Raw genomic sequence first — 22563 nt, 5'->3', positions numbered from 1 at the left:
TACTTGCTGTTGGCATTTTTCTTGAAATTTTTTGCTGTGGACACTGTGATTTAATGCAATTTTGTGTGAAACTTTTGTAGCCGATAGTTATTGCTTACTTACACTCATACGAATAAACGTTTGCTTGGTATGTGTGGTATGTGTTTTTGCAGGGAATGCGAGTTATCTATTCGTTTCTTTATACCTTTCATGAAAATGAAATGTTATATTAATTTCGTCACGAAACCCAAAATTGTAAGTCCTTAAAGTAAAATAGATAGACCCACCACTAAGTATACCGAAATAATCAGGATGAAGAGCTGAGTTGATTTAGCCATGTCCGTCTGTCCGTCTGTCTGTTTGTATGCAAACTAGTCCCTCAATTTTTGAGATATCTTGATAAAATTTGGTGAGCGGGTGTATTTGTGTGTCCGATTAGACATTTGTCGGAACCGGCCGGATCGGACCACTATAGCATATATCCTCCATACAACCGATTTTTCAGAAAAAGAGGATTTTGGTCATATCTTACTCAATTTAACAGATTGAAGCTTCAAACTTCACCATATAATTTCGTATATTGCACATATTTTTGCCTGAAAAAATTGATGAGATCGCTCATATATATAATATATATCCCCCACAACCGATTGATCAGATAAGAAACTTTTCGTAATGACTGCTCTATTTTAAGAGCTAGAGGCTTCAAATTTCAATAAATACTTACGTATATAGCATATATTCTTATCTGAAAAAATCATAAAGATCGGTGGTATATATAGTACATATATGGTGGTATATATAGTATATATATAGTATATATATATATTTTCGCAATTTTAGACCCATTTTAACAGCTAGAAGCTTCAAATTTCACAGAATGCTTAAGTATATAGCATATATTGTTGTCTGAAAAAATCATAGAGATCGGTGGTATATATATTATATACCCCATATAAACTGTAATTGTTGCCCCTTTTTTACGGCTAGAAGTTTCAAAATTCATCAAATTGCATCAAATAGTTACGTTTACGTCATATATTGTTGAAATACGTGATTCGTAGTCATAATTTTTACACGCAGACCATCAAAAACCTGAAACTTTGCATCCTCACACAAAGCACCTACCTGTTTTTTATTTTATATTTATCTTAAAAATCATTTAGGTATATAGATCTGTTCAGTATATATTTCTTATCTAATACATCTCATTATTCGGAGATTACGAACGGGATAAGATTATTGTTCAGCCCCATTCATGAAAGGTATGAAGTCTTCGGCACAGCCGAAGACAGTCCCGTTCTTACTTGTTTAGTTTTACCTTTATATTAGTCGCTTTCATGTATGTCCCCTCATTTTCATACGAATTTTTGACCCACGGAAAAGTTGTTTTCGGTAACTTCCCGTTGAGCTAGACACTTGATACTTACAACATAGTTCAGATCTGGGAGACTTTACAATGCAAGTGAAAAAAAATCCACTAGTTGGCGCACGGATCTAGATAAAAAAAAAAAAAAAAAAAATAAATGTAAGGCGCGATAACCTCCGAAGAGATCTAAGGCCGAGCTTCTCTTCCAATTTGCGTCGTGCTCCTCTTGATTTTTCCCTACAAATTGGCCGGACGGGACCTACATGTTTTATGCCGACTCCGAACGGCATCTGCAAGGCAGATGAGTTTTCACTGAGAGCTTTTCATGGCAGAAATACAATCGGAGCGCTTGCCAGACACTGCCGAGGGGCGACCCCGCTTAGAAAAATTTTCTTCTAATTGAAAAATCTTATTTCTAAAATTTTGATGTTGCTTTGCCCGGGAGTTGAACCCAGGGCATACGGTGTGATAGGCGGAGCACGCTACCATCACACCACGGTGGATATACAGGAAATTAATTTAAAAATGGAAATTTTGCGATCGATTTTTAACTAACTTCTCGGTGATCCAAAGACTTGAAACTTAGCACATAGTTTGCGAGTCGATCGCACTACAATTCGTGGAAAACAAAATGCCGTCAGGTGGCAGACGAATCGAGATAAACGAGAATCCCTGAAAATCCCTGAAAAAACGCAGGGAATCTTGCAATCGATTTTTGAGTAACTTCGCGGCATACTTGTTAAATTCCAATTAGAATTAGCAATTGATGCAATTGGTTTATATTCTCTAATTCATTAAACAATTAGAAATAGTTCAACTAATTCCCATAAGATAATTGAAAGTTTTTTTCTAATGGTAAATCTAATTGGAATTAGTTGCCATTAGCAATTAGAAATCTAATTGACTTTTGCTTACGCAATTAGATATTCAACTAGCTCGAATTAGAATCAATTATTTATATTTATTTACATCATTATTCGTCCACTTCAATAATTCTTTGAAAAAATTTATTTTTATCAAAATAATTCACAATGACAATGCAATATTTTATCAAGCAAATTCCGCTAGGTGACACATGGATCGAGAAATTGAGAAAACTAGTTTTAAATTGGGAATTTTGCAATCGATTTTTAACTAACTTCCTGGATAACTAGAGACTTGAAAGCTGAAATATAGTTTAAAACAGTGCAATGTATGATCAAAAAATTTGAGCCACGTAACGCACATGTCGAACTATTTAGAAGATTAGGCCATACCTTCATGGCTAGCCTCCTGAGTGTTGCAGGCGTTGTGGAATTCCACCTCGTTGAAGGCCCAACTCAACGCATGTCCTTGCATACCTTTAGGCGTACGCGACTTTCACCACGATTCTTTTAGACTTTCAGGCGTATGCGAATTTCACCACGATTTTCAGCTGTGCAAGTTAAGTAGCTGAAAAACAAGGTAGAATTCTCTTGTTATGATGTAAGGTGGAATTCTGTTGTTTTCGCCAGTGTTGTCAGCGAAAATTCCACTAATTCTCTTAAATCTTGCTATTTTGAAAAAATAAATAAAGATAAGAATTTTCACTTAGGAATTACTTAAATTACTAATGAAAGTAGCAATTGCCTCTTTGTAGGCAGTACTAAAAAATTGAAAATAAAAAGATAATAAAAAAATTTTAAGTATTAACTTTATATAAATGGACAAAAAACAGAAGGCATTTTTTTCTTTAATACAGACATAGTCTTGCTGAATTTTGACTAAAAAAACTTTTACAATAGCTCTTGTGAAAGAATTTTGGGATTTAAAATTATAAAGGTAGAGCGCGTGTTTAAATTTTAAATAATCAGCAAGTTAATCCCAAATACATGGTTTGCCTTAAATTGAAAGATCTGACCGAAATAAAAATTCAAAAAATTTGTATTATTTTCTCATCGAAAAAAGGAATACAAAACTCAAACTGAAATTATAAACTGAAAAATTATAAACTGTCCCAAAACAACTTCAAAAATGATTATTATATTCCGACTGAAATAAAAATATTTAAAAATAAAAATAAAATAAAAAAATGTTAAGCATTTCCTTTAAATAAATGAACAGAAATCAACAAAAATGTCCCTTATATAAAGACGTATTCTTGCTAAATTTTGATTTTTAAATTTTGACATAGAAATTGCAAAAATATTTATGAGAAGTAAAAATATAAAAGTGCAGCGCACGTTACTTGGATTGGAAAGTTGGTAGGAAAGGTGATAATATTAGTCACCCAATTGCGCTTCACCTTTTCCTTCTCATATATATTTTTGCAATTTCTATGTCAAAATTTAATAATCAAAGTTTAGCAAGAATATTTCTTTATATAAGGAGATGTTTTCGTTGATTTTTGTCCATTTATATAAAGGAAGTGCTAAAAGTTTTTTTATATTATTTTTATTTTCTTCTTTTCTTACATTTTCTCGATGTCTTAATCTATCTGTTAAGTTTTACGCTTGTAGCTCAATGAGAACTTAGTTAAAAGTCACTCCCAAATCCCAAATCCCCCTAGCGAATCTTTTTGTATCGTGTCATCGGCTGTCATCGACCTCTGAATTAAGGGATTTTCAAAACAAGATGGCAAACTCAAAATGAAACCAAAACAATGAACACATATTTTTACAACACACAAAAATTTAAAACTGTTATGTTTTCATTCCATTCCATTCGCATAATACCAACACGCACATTTGACAGTCTGAACAAAGGTATGTTGTTGCTGTAAAGATGAGCCAACCAGCAATCAAATTACTATTGTGTAAGCTAAATTAAGTTTTATAAATACCACTCGATTTAAATCGAAATTGCCTTAATTTATTTTTCTGTTTGAACATAGTATTATCCCTATCATAATATTCGAATAATCGGTTACATAAGATCTGTTATATATAGAGAACTGCTGTATTTCACCCATGAAGTACCTATCTTAACTATACATGACGTGTACCTAAGTATTTTATAAAATTAGAAGCATCTTTCTGTTAAAATGAAGAAATGACGAAAAGTTTCTTCTCTCAGCAATCGGTTTGTATGGAGTACATATGCTATAGTGGTCCAATTCGGTCGGTTTCGACAAATGTCTAATAGGACACCAAGATATTTCCACTCACCAAATTTCATCAAGATATCTCAAAAATTGAAATGTATTAATAACTATTATTTTATGATCGAAAAAAAGGTCAAACAAAACTTTTTTATTTACCACCCGAAATAAAAATATCATGAAATAGCTATTAGCTTTCGAGAAAAATAAAACATTTAAAAAAAAACTCTTGCCGAGTGGAAAGGAAAACCTGCAAAATAACTCATACTTGCCGAATGTAATTAAAAATCCAGAAATAACTCCCACTTGCTGGCCGAAATAAAATACTCGAAAATGCTCTTAATTACCGACCCAAATAAAAATCCCAAAAAAAAAGCTCTTGAAAAATAAAAACAAAAATAACTCTTGAATGCTGAGCGAACTAAAAACATAAATAAATAATTCTTATTTGCCATACGAAGAAAACAAAAAAAAAAAAACAAGTAAGGAAGGTTAAGTTCGGGTGCCAAGATTTCAAGGGTTTTTTATTTCGCCCTGCAAAACTTTTTCATTTTCTTCTACTTAATATGGTAGTGTCACACCCATTTTATAAACTTTTTTTCTAAAGTTATATTTTGCGTCAATAAACCAATCCAATTACCATGTTTCATCCCTTTTTTCGTATTTGGTATAGAATTATGGCATTTTTTTCATTTTTCGTAATTTTCGATATCGAAAGAGTGGACGTGGTCATAGTCGGACTTCGGCCATTTTTTATACCAATTCCAAGTGAGTTCGGATAAGTACGTGAACTGAGTTTAGTAAAGATATATCGATTTTTGCTCAAGTTATTGTGTTAACGGCCGAGCGGAATGACAGACGATCGACTGTGTATAAAAACTAGGCGTGACTTCAACCGAATTCGCCCTTTTTCACAGAAATAAGTTACCGTCCTAGAATCTAAGCCCCTACCAAATTTCACAAGGATTGGCAAATTTTTGTTCGACTTATGGCATTAAAAGTATCCTAGACAAATTAAATGGAAAAGGGCGGAGCCACGCCCATTTTGAAATTTTCTTTTATTTTCGTATTTTGTTGCACCATATCATTACTGGAGTTGAATGTTGACATAATTTACTTATATACTGTAAAGATATTAAATTTTTTGTTAAAATTTGACTTTAAAAAAATTTTTTTTTTAAAAGTGGGCGTGGTCGTTCTCCGATTTTGCTAATTTTCATTAAGCATACATATCGTAATAGGAGTAACGTTCCTGCCAAATTTCATCATGATATCTTCAACGACTGCCAAATTACAGCTTGCAAAATTTTAAATTACCTTCTTTTAAAAGTGGGCGGTGTTACGCCCGCTGTCCAAAATTTTTCTAATTTTCTAATCTGCGTCATAAGTTCAACTCACCTACCAAGTTTCATCACTTTATCCATCTTTGGTAATGAATTATCGCACTTTTTCGGTTTTTCGAAATTTTCGATATCGAAAAAGTGGGCGTGGTTATAGTCCGATATCGTTCGTTTTAAACAGCGATCTGCAATGAGTGCTCACGAACCTTCATACCAAATTTCATCAAGATATCTCAAAATTTACTCAAGTTATCGTGTTAACGGACGGACGGACATGGCTCAATCAAATTTTTTTTCGATCCTGATGATTTTGATATAGGGAAGTCTATATCTATCTCGATTCCTTTATACCTGTACAACCAACCATTATCCAATCAAAGTTAATATACTCTGTGAGCTCTGCTCAACTGAGTATAACAAAAGCCATCATTGAAATGCGATTTTTATAACACTACTAATACTATTACATAATATATATGTAACGATCCATGATAGAAATACCTGCTCACTTTCTACTACTTATGTACACTACAATATGTAATCAATTTACCTTTAAAATATAATTTCAGTTTATGTGAAATATAAAAGTCTCTGCTTATTTAGGTCACCTTAAATTAAATTTACCTGTTGGAGGTCAAGCTGAATCGATCTTTTGCCAGTATAGGCTTCAACATACAAAGAGGCATATGCAGTTAATGTCCAATCAAAAAGGGATACTTGTATATCTACATATGTAACAATATGGTCTTATGTGAAGCTGAAATGTAACTACGTGTACACGCTTTATTCTGTAGCCTGAAGTTGTTTACATTTATGTTCTGATTAAAGTAAATGTTATAAGATATAAAGCGTAAAACATGTTTAGTATAGGATATGAAAATGTACAGCAAGAGGCAATAAAGAGAAATATGAACAGCAGCGATCAGAAAAAATAGCATTGGCAATTGTTTTTTTTTTTTTTTAAACTTTGTCAATTCAAATGTAATTTTTTAATTTTTTTTTTTATAATTATAGTTTTTTATTTTTTTTATATTTTTATAAATTTTTTTTTTTTAATTTTTATTCTGTGCTAATTTCAAAAACGCTTTCGAAAAAACTTTACAATTCGAAAAACTTTTACGAAAATGTCGAACTGCTTATTTAAAGTTCTCAGAACTTTTTTGATGATACAGGTCTGTAGCTCAATAAATTTTTCTCTTACAAAGTAAAACGTGTAGATCTCCCAAAATTCGCATTGATTTTGGAAAAATTTTTTCCAAAGGGTATTTGAGATTTTCTTCAATTTAAAGATAATGTTTATACTTTCTATGGAGGAAAATCTAAAACACCCTACGGAAAAGAAGTTGTCTAAAATCAATGCAAATTTTGAGAAAATTATAACTTGTACTTTGTGAGGCTAAAATGAATTGGGCTATGGAACTGTTTACTCAAATAAATTCTGAGAACTCCAAATAAAAAGTTCTAAATTTTCTTAAAACTTTCTCAAATATTCGAATTTTAAACGGGTTTGAAATTTGTTGCAGTGTTTCAATAACATATTTTTTGTAGGTTTTGTCCTAAAGTATAGAAAAAAAAAAAATATACAGCTGACCAAATTTGACATAAATTTCCACTGATATTTTTCTGCTCGCTACTGTAGATATGTGTGAATATATATATAGTGTTACTTAAAATGCAAACTCAAGCAAACATGTTGATACAGTTAACTGTCACTTGCAAATATTTCATATTTTTTCTTTAAAACCAATTCGGTTGAAATTTAAACTTTTCAGTTAGTAATAGCACACTTAGCCTATTAATTCAGTGAGCTGCCATTTGTCATTGTTTCTACAAAAATCTAGACCCTTGGTTCATCGTTTTCTCGAGTACCGCCTTTCAAATGTCTCTCACTATTCTGACGAGTTGACAGCTAGATCTTTAGCTGCTCAGTGAACCCACGAGCTCTCATGCCGCAGCCCATATTCTGTACACCACGTTTATTCCCTAGCCTAGTTTTGAGGCAAACCCAAAACTCAAACTTCAAAACTCAGCGAAGGCGTGTGATAATCGGTTGACAGGTTCCTACCTGCGAATCTGCTGTAGTTTTGTCACGTTCCAATTTAAAAGATTACACATTCACATCCCATAACTGCGGCAGCCCACATGCGAAACATGCGCTTCATTTATTAGGGGCCACGTTGTACATATAATTGATCCACTCGTAGCTCAGCAATGTTAGTTACATTAATATATCAGAGCAGCAAGGATGCGCGTTTTAATTAAGTTTTGCTTGTTTTACACCATTTTATAACGGGAATTGTTTGTTAATTTCCTCGCTTTTATTTAAGTTGCGTGCTTTTTATGTTTCCCTATCCCACCTTCTAAATTCATCATATTGCTCGTTATTTCGTTTATTGCAGCTTTTTTTTCACTTTTTTGTTGGTATTGTTTATTTGGCCTGCGGTGAACTGTTTTTACGCTCAATAACTTTATGTACACTCTTGGGTAGCTGCAATATAAATGGTAAATGTCACAATTTCCTTTGCTAAAACTACATTTAGGTGTTGTTGCACGCCATCAAAACAGGCCACTACACTATTCCTTTGATTGAATCTACATAAATAATGAAATTTCGATTTTTTGCGGAAATTGGAAATGAAAGGATTTTAAAAAGTTAATATGTAAGTGCTTTGGAAAATTTTGGTACTTTGTATTTAGCAAACCTTGCATTATTATATAATATACTAGCAGATTCGGCAGACGTTGTTCTGCCCTAAATTTGGCCTATCTGCATACATTTAAGCTTTTTCCTTCTAACTCTGCCCTCCCACAACCCCCCTTCACTTTTGCCTGATCCTTTTATTCACTCCTCCCTCCGTCTTTTTCACTTCATCTATCTCCATATTCGTCTCATTCTATTTCTTTCTCAGTATACCTCTCCTTCTCTCTTTTCTCTTCTCTCACGTTCTTCTCATTCTTCTTCATCCCTTATTGCCTGTCCAGAGGGTATATTGTGTTTTGTTCCAGTCCCATTCCCACTCCGAGTCTCAGCCCCAGTCCTAGTCCTAATCCCAGTCCCAGTCCGTCTCTGGCATACTTCCCGGAAAAAAGGATCGTAAATACTAATATATAGCAATAACCAGATTGAAAAACAACAAGGTCGTGGGCGCTGATGGATTGCCTGCGGAGCTATTCAAGTACGGCAGCGAGGAGTTGGTAAGGCGCATGCAGCAACTTCTTAGCAAAATATGGGCGGACGAGTGCATGCCCGACGGCTGGAATCTAAGTGTTCTTTGCCCAGTCCACAAGAAGGGGATACTGCAAAATGCACCAACTATCGTGGAATCAGCCTTCTTAGTATCGCATATAAGATCCTTTCAAGTGTATTGTGCGAAAGATTGAAGCCCACCGTGAACCGGCTGATTGGACCTTATCAGTGCGGCTTTAGACCTGGTAAATCTACCATCGACCATATTTTCACAATGCGCCAAATCTTGGAAAAAACCCGTGAAAAGAGAATCGACACACATCACCTCTTCGTCGACTTTAAAGCCGCCTTCGACAGCACGAAAAGGAGCTGCCTATATGCCGCTATGTCTGAATTTGGCTTCCCTGCAAAACTTATACGGCTGTGCAAAATGACGTTGAGCAACACCATCTGCTCAGTCAGAATTGGGAAGGACCTCTCCGAGCCGTTCGAAACTAAACGAGGTTTCAGACAGCGTGACCCCCTATCGTGCGATTTCTTTAATTTGATGCTGGAGAAAATTATACTAGCTGCAGAACTTAACCGCACTGGAACAATATACTATAAAAGCGTGCAATTACTGGCATATGCTGATGACATTGATATCATCGGCCTAAACACCCGCGCTGTTAGTTCTGCTTACTCCAAACTGGAAAAAGAAGCGGTAAAGATGGGTTTGATGGTGAATGAGGACAAAACGGAGTACCTGCTGTCATCGAGCAAAGAGTCAGCGCATACACGCCTTGGCAAACACGCTACTGTTGGCAGCCATAATTTCGAAATAGTAAATGACTTCGTTTATTTGGGAACCAGCATCAACACTAGCAACAACATCAGCACTGAAATCCAGCGAAGAATCAATCTTGCCAATAAATGCTACTTTGGACTAGGTGGGCAATTGAAAAGTAAAGTCCTCTCTCGGCGAACGAAAATCATACTCTACAAGTCACTTATCGTACCCGTCCTGCCATATGGGGCAGAAGCATGGACCATGACAACAGCAGATGAAGCGGCTTTGGGAGTGTTCCAGAGAAAAGTTCTTCAAAAGATTTATGGACCTCTACGCGTTGGCGATGGCGAGTACCGAAGAAGATTTAACGATGAGCTGGCTAGGCCATGTTATGCGAATGAACGATGATGCTCCGGTCAAGAAAGTGTTTCTATCGGAACCCGCCTATGGAAGCAGAGATAGAGGGTGGCCCCCATTCCGTTGGAAGGACCAGGTGGAAAACGATTTAAACTCCCTTGGTGTGGCCAATTGGCGCCGGCTGGCGGAGCGAAGGAGCGACTGGCGCTCCTTGTTGGTCGGCCATAACCGTTTAGACGGTTAAGCGCCAATTAAGTAAGTAAGTAAGTAAATACTAATATAGGCAAATTTATATACCAAATTTCAGGCAAATCGAATAGGACGTATTTAAATAGGTATGTGGGTATTATTAATTCATGTCTCCATTTCGGTGTCGCATGCATATTTACCAGTTTTGCCAGGTTGATGCGACTAAATCGAATATCACAATAAAAATTACTTTAGAGCTCTCAGCAACAGCTTTCATTTCATATCCATATTACCCACACGTTCTAGCGGTATCCGGGTCCACGTTTGAACAAAATCGACCGACCCATCTCTTCAAACACCGGCGACCAACTAACACACATTTTAGCCTTTCCTTTTATATATATAGATTTTTATTTTTCACACTTCACTATAATATTAAAACGAAATGCAGATGTACGTTGCTCTTGAAATTCGGCTTAAAAATTGCACATGGAACAACTAAAGCCTCTCCTGAATTAAAAAAAAATGTCTTAGTACTTCAAAATTGCGGGCCCTCTCAGAAACCCCGGGTCTGGGGTTTCTAATGGATTTAGAGAAAATCCTCACACCGATGTTATTTATACTGATTTCAGTAAAGCATTTGACAAAGTATCCCACTCCTACTTATCTGCAAGCTGGATCGGCTTGGCTTCTCTGCGGTCGAACGCAAAAAGTTATACTTAAAAATACTTTTTCAAATGTATCGTTGTTCCCTCTGGCGTCCCACAAGGTAGAAACGTTGGTCCAATTCTGTTCTTGCTATTTATTCTTGATATCTGTACCACCATAAAATATTCCAAAATCTTAATGTATGCTGATGATATAAAATTTTTTAGGTCTTATGCGTCTACCGAAGCACGTCTCTTGCTTCAAGCGAGAACGTCCCTTACTTGGTGCAACGTAAATTCAATGCCGCTGAACCTCAATAAATGCTAATTCATGTCCCTCTCTCGAAGATCTTTGCCAGCAGCCTCTTACATAATTAATAATTTTTGTCTTCTATCTGTAAACTATTTTGTGGACTTGGGAGTCACGATATATGCTAAATTTAGTTTCCAACTTCATACTAATGCTACTGTCAATAAGGCTAGAGGTGTTCTTTCATTCGTGAAACGGTGTTCCAAAGAATTTAGTGACCCTTATGTAACTAAAGCTCTTTTCATCACTTTAGTTAGACCGATACTAGAATACCGATCAACAGTCTGGAATCTACAATATCAAGTTCATGCAGATAGACTTGAATCAAAACAAAATCAGTTGTTTGATGGGCCAATGTTTATTATGTTTGGATTCTTTTATATAAGAGCTATTAGGCCGGTGGTTTTTAAGCGAAAAACTAAGTTTTCCTTTATCCTCCTACGCGTTTCGGTACATTTTGTACCTTCCTCAGGGAGATCTGTTTTTATTAATAACATAAAACAATTATTTGCAAAAGAAACATTTAACACAACATTGAGAATTTCACTTACATTACATTCAATTAAATTAAAAAAATTTTTTCAAAACTATATACACACATATATTCGCGCTGCATCCTTTACGTTGCTCATCTCATCACACTGTGTGCTTTTTGATTGCTGTGAAGTAAGCACAGTTGATATTGTCTACGTCCTCTTTGAAGTTCACACAGTCTTTTATTCGTTGTTGTATTCGCAAGCCCTCTAGTGTTAGCCTTGTTTTTGTTCTTCTTCCTATGTCCAATATACGCGCATTCGAAAAATCAGCTGAGTGATTGTGTATTGATAGGTGTTGCGAAAGTGCCGTAGAGGTCTTTTTGTTTCTTGCGTCTGCTTTGTGTTCGCTTATTCGTATTCCTAATGATCTTTTTGTTGTCCCTATATAAATTTTGTTGCAGTCTTCGCCAGCTTTTCCCTTGCATTTGATTTCGTATATCACATTATGTTGTTGCTCCTTTTCGATTGTGTCTTTTGTTCGTGTAAAAATTTTATTTAGAGTGCAGTGTGTTCTGTGCGAAAATCTTACGTTGTTGTTGTTTATGATATTTCTCAAACTTTTGTTGTCCGTTAAGCCTGGTATGTATGTAATTTCTGTGTATATTATGTTATCCCGTACATTATTGTTTTGTGTATTAATATTTGAATGTTCAGTATTGTTAATTGTTGTAGTTATTAGAATTAGAATTATTAAAATCAATTTCTACTTTTCCCTTTAAGGAATTTTCAGTGCGACTCTGCGTATAATCTTCCACCTTATACTAGACGGTTGAAGCTTATCAATCATGCAACTCTTCCAAGTCGTAGAGAAATGCTAGGCGTTATATTTATGGCTAAACTTCTGAATGGAGAGATTTCTAGTCTAATTCTTTTGAACGAAGTAAACTTTAGCATCCCATCACCAGTGTCAAGACATTACAAACCTATTCTTTTGAGGCAGTGTAGAACTAATTTCTAATTGAATGAACCTTTTCCGTGTTTGTGTCATGATTTTAAAACTCATTCTAATTCATTTGATATAACGGATTCAGTTTTTACCATAAAGAAAACTGTCTTATCCTATCTTAACTCGTAAAAAAAATCAAATGAACTAAAAATGTTCAATTATTTAACAATGTAGTGTGTATGTGTATAATTTCTAACTGTTATGTATAGTACTCAGCTGATGATTTTATTCTATAGCTGAGCAGTTTTAGATCTCGACGATTAACAAACCTCCGCCTATCAACAACTCGGCAAACACAACTCCGTGGGTCATACGGATGCGCCCCTCGCACCGGTCAGGCGGGTTTTGGAGGATAATCCGTTGGGTATTATTATTATTATTATAAAAATGTCACGATTTTTAGGTTAAGGTAAAAATATGGTTATGACTATGTCAACTTTGCCAGACCCTTAAATTTTGTATTGTGTATACTTTTTTGTTTAACATCAACAGCAAAAACATTTCTAAGACAGGCAGATGGTCGAAAATCTCAACCAATGGTATGCACATTTACATTGAAATCTGTTTACAAATGAAGCTGATGAGTTTAAAAATGTAATTGACTTGTAATCACCCGCGTGACTTTATGATTTATCAGAAACAGTAAATTACTCACTTTGCATAAGTTCTAGTAAACTAAGAGATATTTATGTGTCTATCCAAAACAAAAAAAAAAGAACGATCTACTTCAATTAACGATGTTTTGTTCAAGATTGCGATATTGCCTGCAGTGTGGGGCAAAATTGAGATACTAAGAGTCCCCGCGCTACAATCAACAAATTAAAGTTACCAAATTTTTTCAAGTTTATATTTTTAAAAATTCCTGTTTTAAGTCATCAAATCAAGCACTATATCAAGTTCCATAACCTTATCTATCTTTGGTATTGAACTACCGCATTTTTCCCATTTTTCGAAATTTCGAAATTGGTTTTTTGTTTTTAAGTGGCGTGGTCGCAAACTGATTTTGTTAATTTTTATATAAATTGAATGTAAATGGTAAGGACAATCCCCTGCCAAGTTTCTGGCGAAGGAGACTTCCAAATTTCCTTTTTATGAATGTAGGCGGTGCCTTGTCTACTTCCCAAAGTTTTTGCAAATTTTGCTTTCTTATCATATCACATCAAGTTTCAACAGTTCATCTTCCTTTGATGATGAATTATATAGCATTATTTTCCATTTTTAGATATCGAAAAAGGGGGCGTTCTTATATTGCGATTTCGCACATTATCAACAAGGATCTATTCTGGGTCCAGAAAAGCTAATGTACTAAGCTTCGCAAATAATTTTTTTTTTTCGCCGATAGAAGAATAAAGCCACTTTAAAAAAAATTGGCTTAAATATTTTTTTTTTCGCGTATAAATATGTATGTTTATATTTGTGCAAGTATATTAATCTGTATTTCTTCTTCGAATATAAATATTTTGCAAGCTTTTCACACAATTAGCAACATCTGGTTGAATCGCCAAATAAAAGCACCACTTATTTCCAATTAACAAAACATGCCGGAGTATATTTACACAATCATGCACTCGCAGAATTTTGTAGGCAATCAATTATATTGCTAATTAATTTCACTACAAAGAATCCATTCCAAATAACAAACAAGTAAGGAAGTCTAAGTTCGGGTGATTTCTGATGTATTCTAGATCTAGGTGTATTATTTACTAAATTATCAGGTTTTTTGTGTTTTCCAAAATGTTATATAAATAAAAAGTGGGCTGGGTTATCATCCGATTTCGCTCATTTTCAATACCAATCTATTCTGGGTCCAGATAAGCTCGTGTATCAAATTTGGTGAAGATATCTCAATATTTACTCAAGTTATCATGTTAACGGATAGGGGGACGGACAGACGGACGGACGGACATGGCTCAATCAATTTTTTTCTATACTGATGATTTTGATATATGGAAATCTATATCTATCTCGATTCCTTTATACCTGTACAATCAACCGTTATCCAATCAAAGTTATAATACCCTATGTACAAGTACAGCTGGGTATAAAAATAGGCAGGTACTTTGTGTGAGGATGCAAAGTTTCACGTTTTTTGTGGTCTGCATGAAAAAGCTTTGACCATGAATCACTTATCACAACAATATATGGCGTAAACGTAAGTATGTGATGAAATTTGTAGGTTCTAGCCACTAAAAGGGGGGCAGAAATTACAACTTATATGAGGTATATACTATATATATGACCGATTTATACAATTTTTTTCAGACAACAATCAATGCCCTATACGTAAGCGGTCGGTAAATTTGGAAGCCCCTAACTGTTAGTTGCGAAAGGCTTCTTATCTGAACAATCGATTGTGGGGGATATATGCTATATATACGACCGATCTCATCCCGTTTTCTTACAACAATATGTGCAATATACGAAAGTATTTGGTGAGGTTTGAAGCTTCAATCTGAAAAATTGAGGAAGATATGACAAAAATAAGCTTGGTGGGTCCGGCTCTTCTCCTTTAACGACTTACGATTTTGAGATTCGTGGCAAACTTCATATACCATTTCATTTTCATGAAACGAACAAAAAAATAATAAAACGTAACTGTAGTCCAACAGTTGCTAGAAGTAGTACGAAGAGGTGCCAAACAAAATAACTGACCTTATGACCAAATGAAAAAAAGGTTGAGATTGTGACCATTTCTGAAAAGCAGGATGGTAATAATATCAATGTCGTTGACATTTTTACCATTTGAAATTTGACGTTGTGGTCATTTCAACTGCACTAAAAGAAAAAGACTGGTAAAATCAACGGACATACGAGGCAATTCAACCGAGATTTCTGTTAATTTTTATCCATCTGCGCACAAATCGTTGATTCGTAATTAACCGTTTTAGTAGTCAGATGAACAAAAAAAAAGTTGTTGCGACAGCTTTGTACGACAACTGCTCTTCCAATTTGCGTCGTGCTCCTCTTGATTTTCCCTACAAATTGGCCGGACGGGACCTACATCTGCGAGGCAGATGAGTTTCATGGCAGAAATACACTCGGAGCGCTTGCCAAACACTGCCGAGGGACGACTCCGCTTAGACAAATTTTCCTCTAATTGAAAAACCTTATTTCTAAAATTTTGATGTTGCTTTGCCCGAAGTGCGAACCCAGGGCATACGGTGTGGCAGGCGGATCACGCTACCATCACACGACGGTGGCACTTACTAACCGAACGTCAATTGGGCTTACATCAAATATGCTGGCACACATTAAACATTATACACTTTATTATTTTGTTTTATTAAACGCACTTTCACCAAATTTTATATTTTATAATTTATTTAATTTATAGTTTTGAACTTCGCTTTGCAAATAGAAATGAAAATAGTAGTTACAAAACTTATTCTCAATTATTTCAGTTGCAACTCAGCTCATTCTCAATTTCTTCTCTCGCATGTAGTTGCCACACTTGATTTTCTCGAACAAGCTTGTATAAATGTTTGACATAACATTTTAAATAGAGAACTTGTAAGTTATAGAAAAGTAAAGAATCAAATCGCACCACTGGAATAACTTTACATGTAATTCGGCAAGTTCAATTTTCGTAACACTTTAAGTTGAAACGATTCCAAAACACCTCAAACTTTTATGTTGTCGGAAACATCAACATTAAAAAAGGATGTTTTTTATTATCTTTTTAAATTCGTTCGCGTGAGTGAAAATTCGTAAAAACTTGAACAAAATGTTACTAACTTTGGAAAAATCCTGTTCGTTCAAACAAAATTATTGCAACAAGAGGGCGCAATTTTGCATTTCGCTTGGAGGAGAAGTTGCAAAATTGTACCCGATAAATAGGTGTCCCGGCATCTCATAATTTTTTGCACAGTAAATTCAAAAAAGGGTTTTTCGTTTTGTATTGATAACTGAAAAAATAGTTTTTTGTTGTTTTACCATTTTGTGTGTTTTTCGATTTGGTGGTTTTCTTATTTTGGTATCTTTTTTTTTTAAGTGGCACCATCGCCATAAGTATAAATTAGAGAGCCCAGTGAGCATAAAATTCAGTTAGATTGACTGGGAATCTGTAAATTTTACAGAATTTTGTTAATTTAAGAGCGACAATTTCTCTTCTGTTGAAATGACTAAACTAATTTTTTAGTTTGACAAAGAACTCGGTCGAATTAACCGTACTTCGATCAATTTCACCGAATCTCCGTTAAATCAAAAACAACAGAACCGATTTGTTGATTTTACTAGCACCATTTCTTTCAGTGTGGGCATAACGTTAGAACGTCAATTGGCGTTAGAGCTGTAGACTTTATGTCACCGCTCCATTTATTTCCATTGCAAGTATAGCCATAAACTATTAAATGGATCGATTTCAAACCCATTACGAAGTAAACTTGAATATTCTATGCCGAGTTTCAAGGCATTATAAACCCTCAATTCTTAAACAATTCAGAAGCAATTTCTTACTAAACGAACCTTTTCTATGTTTGTGTGAAGATTATAACTCTCACTCGAGAATAATTCATGTTTCGGGCTCGCTCTTTCTTTAAAAAAAGCGGTTCTATCTTCTCTTAACAATTAAAAAATCATATGTATACTTTTAGTCTATTGGATTTGTGTTTCTATACTTCTCACCTAATGCGTTTCTCTGGAGCAGAGCAGTTTTTGATCGCGATGCTTAAGAAGCCACTGCCTCTCACAAACTCGGTAACAATAAAAATTAAAAATTATAAATTACAAACATAAATAAAAATTAGAATAAAAATTAAAAATTATATATTAAAATAAGACGAACAGGATTAATTACCCTGTTTTCATCGGGCCATTTGAAGGCAGTGCGCTGACACAACGTCCGAGAAAAAAAGGCACAAATGTATATATATTTTGGTCAAAAACACCTTATGTTTATACTTTATTTGTTTGCATTGATGGAATGTTTGTGGTGAAAACCAAGTGCATATGCCAACATATTAATTATAAAGTTAAACAAAATGTTTTCTTTAAAATTTGAGGTAAACAACAGCTTCAAATGCATTCCCGGAAGAAATATGCAATTTTTTTTTGTTGATGTGGATTACCAATTTCTAAGTAAATATTTATACCCAGTTGTATTGAAATAATTAGAAGGAATTTGAATTTACATTTATGGATAATGTTTAAAAATAATGAATGTTAAGAAAAATATGCCAATCTCTACATAATGACAATTGAGTGTTACATGGTTCTATATCGATTGCAGGATCACAGATTATTTGTGAGGCAGAGCTTCGTTTCAGAATTTGTTTGAATAGCGCGTAATCTCGGAATTTTTTCAAAACGCATTTTGCAAATGAGCTCTGGATTAATTCATTCTTCAAACTAGTTCTATAATCACCTAATTATTCAACTAATCTGTCGATAATAAAGTATTTTCAAGTCAAATAAAAACTTCATGAAGTCAAAATAAACTATTTAGAAATCAAATGGCACATTTTTCAAACCAATTTAAACTTTTTTTAAATAAATTAAATTGTTTTCAATGCAAATGAGAAAAGTTTATTTTATATTGAAAAAAGTTTCGTCTCAGCTGAAAAAAGTTTATTTTGACTTTTAAAATGTTTAACTTAAACTGTAACTACTATAGTGTAAATAAATGTATAGGAGAAGCAGCCTCATGCCTGAGTTTTTAACCAAAATTATTCAGTAGGGGTTTATTTCATATATTCAGTCTTTCCGCCAAGTAATCCTGCTCACGGACACATTGGCCGATTGCGCCGGTTTAATTTCGAAGGCTGATTACTCGATAAAATAGATAAAAAGCTGCACCATTACGACGAAAAAAGATACGTACTAATATTTCAACAAATAAAGATACATTAAAAATACAAAGGCACGAAAGCCTCCGAAGAGATTCAAGGCCGAATTAGGCGTGACGGGACCTACATGTTTTATGCCGACTCGGAACAGAAGATTTTCATGGCAGAAACACGCCCTGAGTGTTTGCCAAATATATTGCAGAGGGGCGACCCTACTTAGAAAAACTTTTTTTTTTAGTTAAAAAACTTTTTTCTAAATTTTCGATGCTACTTTGTCCGGGAATTAAACCTAGGATCTTCGGTGTGGTTGACCGAGCACGCTACCACCACACCACTGCGGCCCCAATTTAGTTGTATTAAAGATAATGGGTCAAAAAAGGGTCAGTCAAAATTTCAAATAAAGCATTAAGTCAACTTTGAACCTTTTGGCCAAAAGTCAGTTTTAGGCTCGACAGTAATATCTAGTTCCGAAATATGAGGTTCGTGAAGTCCAGCAAATATTGAGCCTTTGACAACTTAACATAGTTAAATTTCCCGTCACATTTTAGGTATTCTTTCCAAACTTATTGTTGGTTTAAAAGGAAAAAAGATTCCAGCCCGAAATGTTTTCGCTAAATGGCGTTCGCTACAGATTTGTTTAATTTGGGATGGAAAATCGTTTCTATACAAACATAGACATAAGATCATGGAACCTTGCAATGGTTCTTGTATAAGTTTGATGCTCTTGTATTGTTTCTCGATTTTCCGCAGGAGATAACTCAATGCTGATCTTAGAAAGCAATACGCAACACTTTTATCCATTTGATCATCTCACGGGCAAATTCGGTGCCTTCGATATTGATGCGTCTGGTTACTCTAGAAACCTCCGTACAATTTTCGATGTTACCATGTTGGATTTGAATGCCTTTACAGGAACTTTGTTGTCAACAAAGATCATTAAAAAATGAGTAGTCTCTATAATTATACTGTCTTTCAGCAGCCTAACTGTTCTTGCTTTGGCATAGACCCAGGCCTGCAAGACACTGCAAAGATCAGAAAGCTACTACGTTTATTTTATGTTTTAACTTAACTTTGATAATGTCGGAATGGACGGAATTCTGAGCATTAAAATAAAGTTAGTTGCGTGATTGAAACGTATTAATTTGAAATGTTGCATATCCCTTATAAATTTTTAGCTCTTATTTGCTGTATTTTTTTACATGTATATACATATGCACTAAAAACTTTATATGAACTGCTAAGCGTGTGAATTTATCTACACTTATGAAACCGCTGCGCATAAAATTAGTACTGCTAAACTTCAGTATGCTTTATACTCATTTTCCATTAAAATCTGTCTCTCCATTTGATCTCTTTACCCTTTCCACTTCTATGACCAGCAAGTGTGTGTGTCCAATATCTATCGTAACCGATTCTGCTATAGGTTAAACCAACATAGGTGTGTGTCTTCGCTATTCAGTACAACCCGTTTTGTAGCGAGTCATTAATCACTGCCGCGAGTCTTTAGTAATTGCCGCTAGATGGGTCTCCTAAACATTATCTAAGTGATGATAAGCGTTTTTTAACCCCCGAATGCAGTTCTATATAAGTGTATAGAAACCACAGCGAAAATGTTGGCAAAAGCAAAGTTAATTGTATATAGAAATGATTATTGAATACGTGGTCAGTATGGACGGGATTTGGTGTAGCAAAAGAATATAATCGTGTGAAAGATAGATAGCCGAAATTTATTGGGGTTTGGAAGAGGTGCTTTCAATTCCACTTTCATTCACAAAATTATTATATATTGGTGTTCAATTATTCATGATGCTGTCGGAATGGACGTGATTTCGAGCAGCAGAAAAATTTATTGCCGTTCTACCCAAAACTTCCTTTTCAGCTGAATTTTGAATTGAGAATTCGGTTTCAGCGCACTTTTGGTCTTGCTGGAATTGTTTGTTTCCACAGAAATATGCAGATATTTAATTAATAAGATATTTTTGTTTTTAAATTATTCGTTCAGAAGTCACGCATTTGCCGCACCAATTGATGTACATACATTCGTGTTGATCGCATTCACTTTCCACACCGAAGTGTGAAGTGCTGTTTTCACTGTTCCATAAATTGCCATAATCACTCTTTTCATATTGATTGCTAACGAACAGAAATAAAGAGGAGAATCAACATAAACAGGAAATAGATTCGTTGTGGGAATCACAGGTAAGTTTATAATATTCTTTTGACAAAAATGCAAAATTGTTTATTTAAGTAATTTAATAGGTTTTAGCGCTGTAAAACGTTTTGTAAACTTAAGCGCGTGTACGCATTTAACACATCTGCTTGTTTATACATGAATAAACATATTCATTTACAAGTGTGTTAAATGGTATTTATTACAAAATAATGTCTAATTTTTTTGTAACACAGAAATAGTAACGTTCCATTGAGTCATAGAGCTCTGGATCAGGTTCAAATCTCATTGGAACGATCAGGATCAGTACTATGAGAGTTGGCAGCACTCAAGGAATGTGTATTGGGCTGGGTCGATTTGTATGGACGAAAGTTAACCGATATCGCGCCATAAATTTTTCGATACGATTTTGGCTCAGGAAAAAAAAGTTCCTCTACGCATAACCAAAAAACTAACTTTCGAGCCTGCGAAATTTAATTTTTTTGACTTTTTTCGGCTTTGATTTTTAAGGTTTTTTTCATGATCTGGCGTAGTAGAGCTTTTTTTCCTGAGCTCAAAACCTATCGAAAAACCGATGGCGCGATATCGGTTAATAAATCGACCCAGTCTAATGTGTACACATAGTAGGGTGCCTGTTATTTTCAACTTTTTTCCGGAATCGCTCCATAAAATTTTACTTAAAAAGTTAAAACAAATTATCAAACTAAGAACAAGTATTATTATTATTATTTAAACCATGCCACAAATGCTATATATTTTCCATATAACATTGTATGGGATTTGGCATTTAAAAAATAGATTACTAATGATTAAAAAGGAGCCGGCAGTTAAAATACGTCCAAAAATGTGGGGAGATGTACCAAAAGTAATGCTTTGTACTAAATAACTTTCGTCCCAAGGCTGATATTCAAAATTTTGCTTCTGTCAAGAGCTTTGTGCAAAAAGCATTTGCACATTATGTTGTGGTTATTGTATTTTTCATATAAAAAATATATAGTTTTTTATGATTTAAAGTGAATATAATGTAATTATTTTATGATCTTAATAATTAGTTTTCAGACGTTTAAAGTTTAAATATATGGGTTTTCGGGTGGAAAAAATATGTCAAATATCGGATGCCCTAGTGCATATGACTGTTGTTACGTTCCAATGAAGCGTGATCCAGATACGGATAGAAATTTAACATGCAAATGCAACATCCATATGGTTCACATTGTTGTTGCATTTGCATGTTAAATCTCTATCCGTATCTGGATCACGTTTCATTGGAACACGGGGTGTAAGTGCTACCAATTACAGACGGTATGCTGTCAAAAATTTCCCACAAAAAACCAAATCAACCGAGCCACCCTATTGATCCGAAACTGATGCAGGTAGATATCAGGATCAGAGCGTTGTTGTTGTGTTTGCATCTTAAATTTCTATCTGTGTCTGGATCACGCTTCACTGGAACGCAACTGATATTGTCGATTTTTAATAGTACTGTTTACACGTAAATGTGCACTGATGCGTGCCAAATCACATGGAAAGTCCTTAATTGATATAAATTGCTTTAAGGCAAATTTATTTTACTTTTCCTGATTTTCTTTTGTATTTTGAACTCAGTACTAAGTACAGTTGTTTGGTTGAGTTTTTGAATATAATAAATGATTTGCGTAGTCATAAGGATACAGTAATTAATTCAAATAACTAACCCAGTTAAGAAGTTCCTTAGGTGTCGCGGTCAGTCGGAATTTTACTAATGTCTTCCAAGCGGTAGTTCTGGGTATAGAGGGGGCGTTTACTCTCCTGTAAGAGAACTCTGTCGGAGACATGAGGTGTGCATTTACTCAGATCGCCAAGCAGCGGTCATGGCGCTTAGCTCCCCCATCACTTCGTCTCAGCTGCAGCTAACTTCGCAAGCATAACCTTCATATGGGTACC

The 22563-nt window shown here is 34.6% G+C and overlaps 1 long non-coding RNA gene across 1 annotated transcript in view; it reads left to right on the top strand.

Annotated features, from left to right (window-relative positions):
- The window catches only part of LOC137249807 (uncharacterized), a 218979-nt gene that overhangs the window by 65285 nt on the left and 131131 nt on the right, over positions 1–22563 (top strand). The window contains exon 2 of the long non-coding RNA XR_010952556.1: positions 20473–20669. This is a non-coding gene — a long non-coding RNA (uncharacterized lncRNA). The remainder of the gene's footprint in view (positions 1–20472; positions 20670–22563) is intronic.

The sequence above is a fragment of the Eurosta solidaginis genome, chromosome 1, assembly GCF_040869045.1.
Source record: "Eurosta solidaginis isolate ZX-2024a chromosome 1, ASM4086904v1, whole genome shotgun sequence".
NCBI classification, from domain to species: domain Eukaryota; kingdom Metazoa; phylum Arthropoda; class Insecta; order Diptera; family Tephritidae; genus Eurosta; species Eurosta solidaginis.
This window is presented reverse-complemented; position numbering and strand designations above follow the sequence as displayed.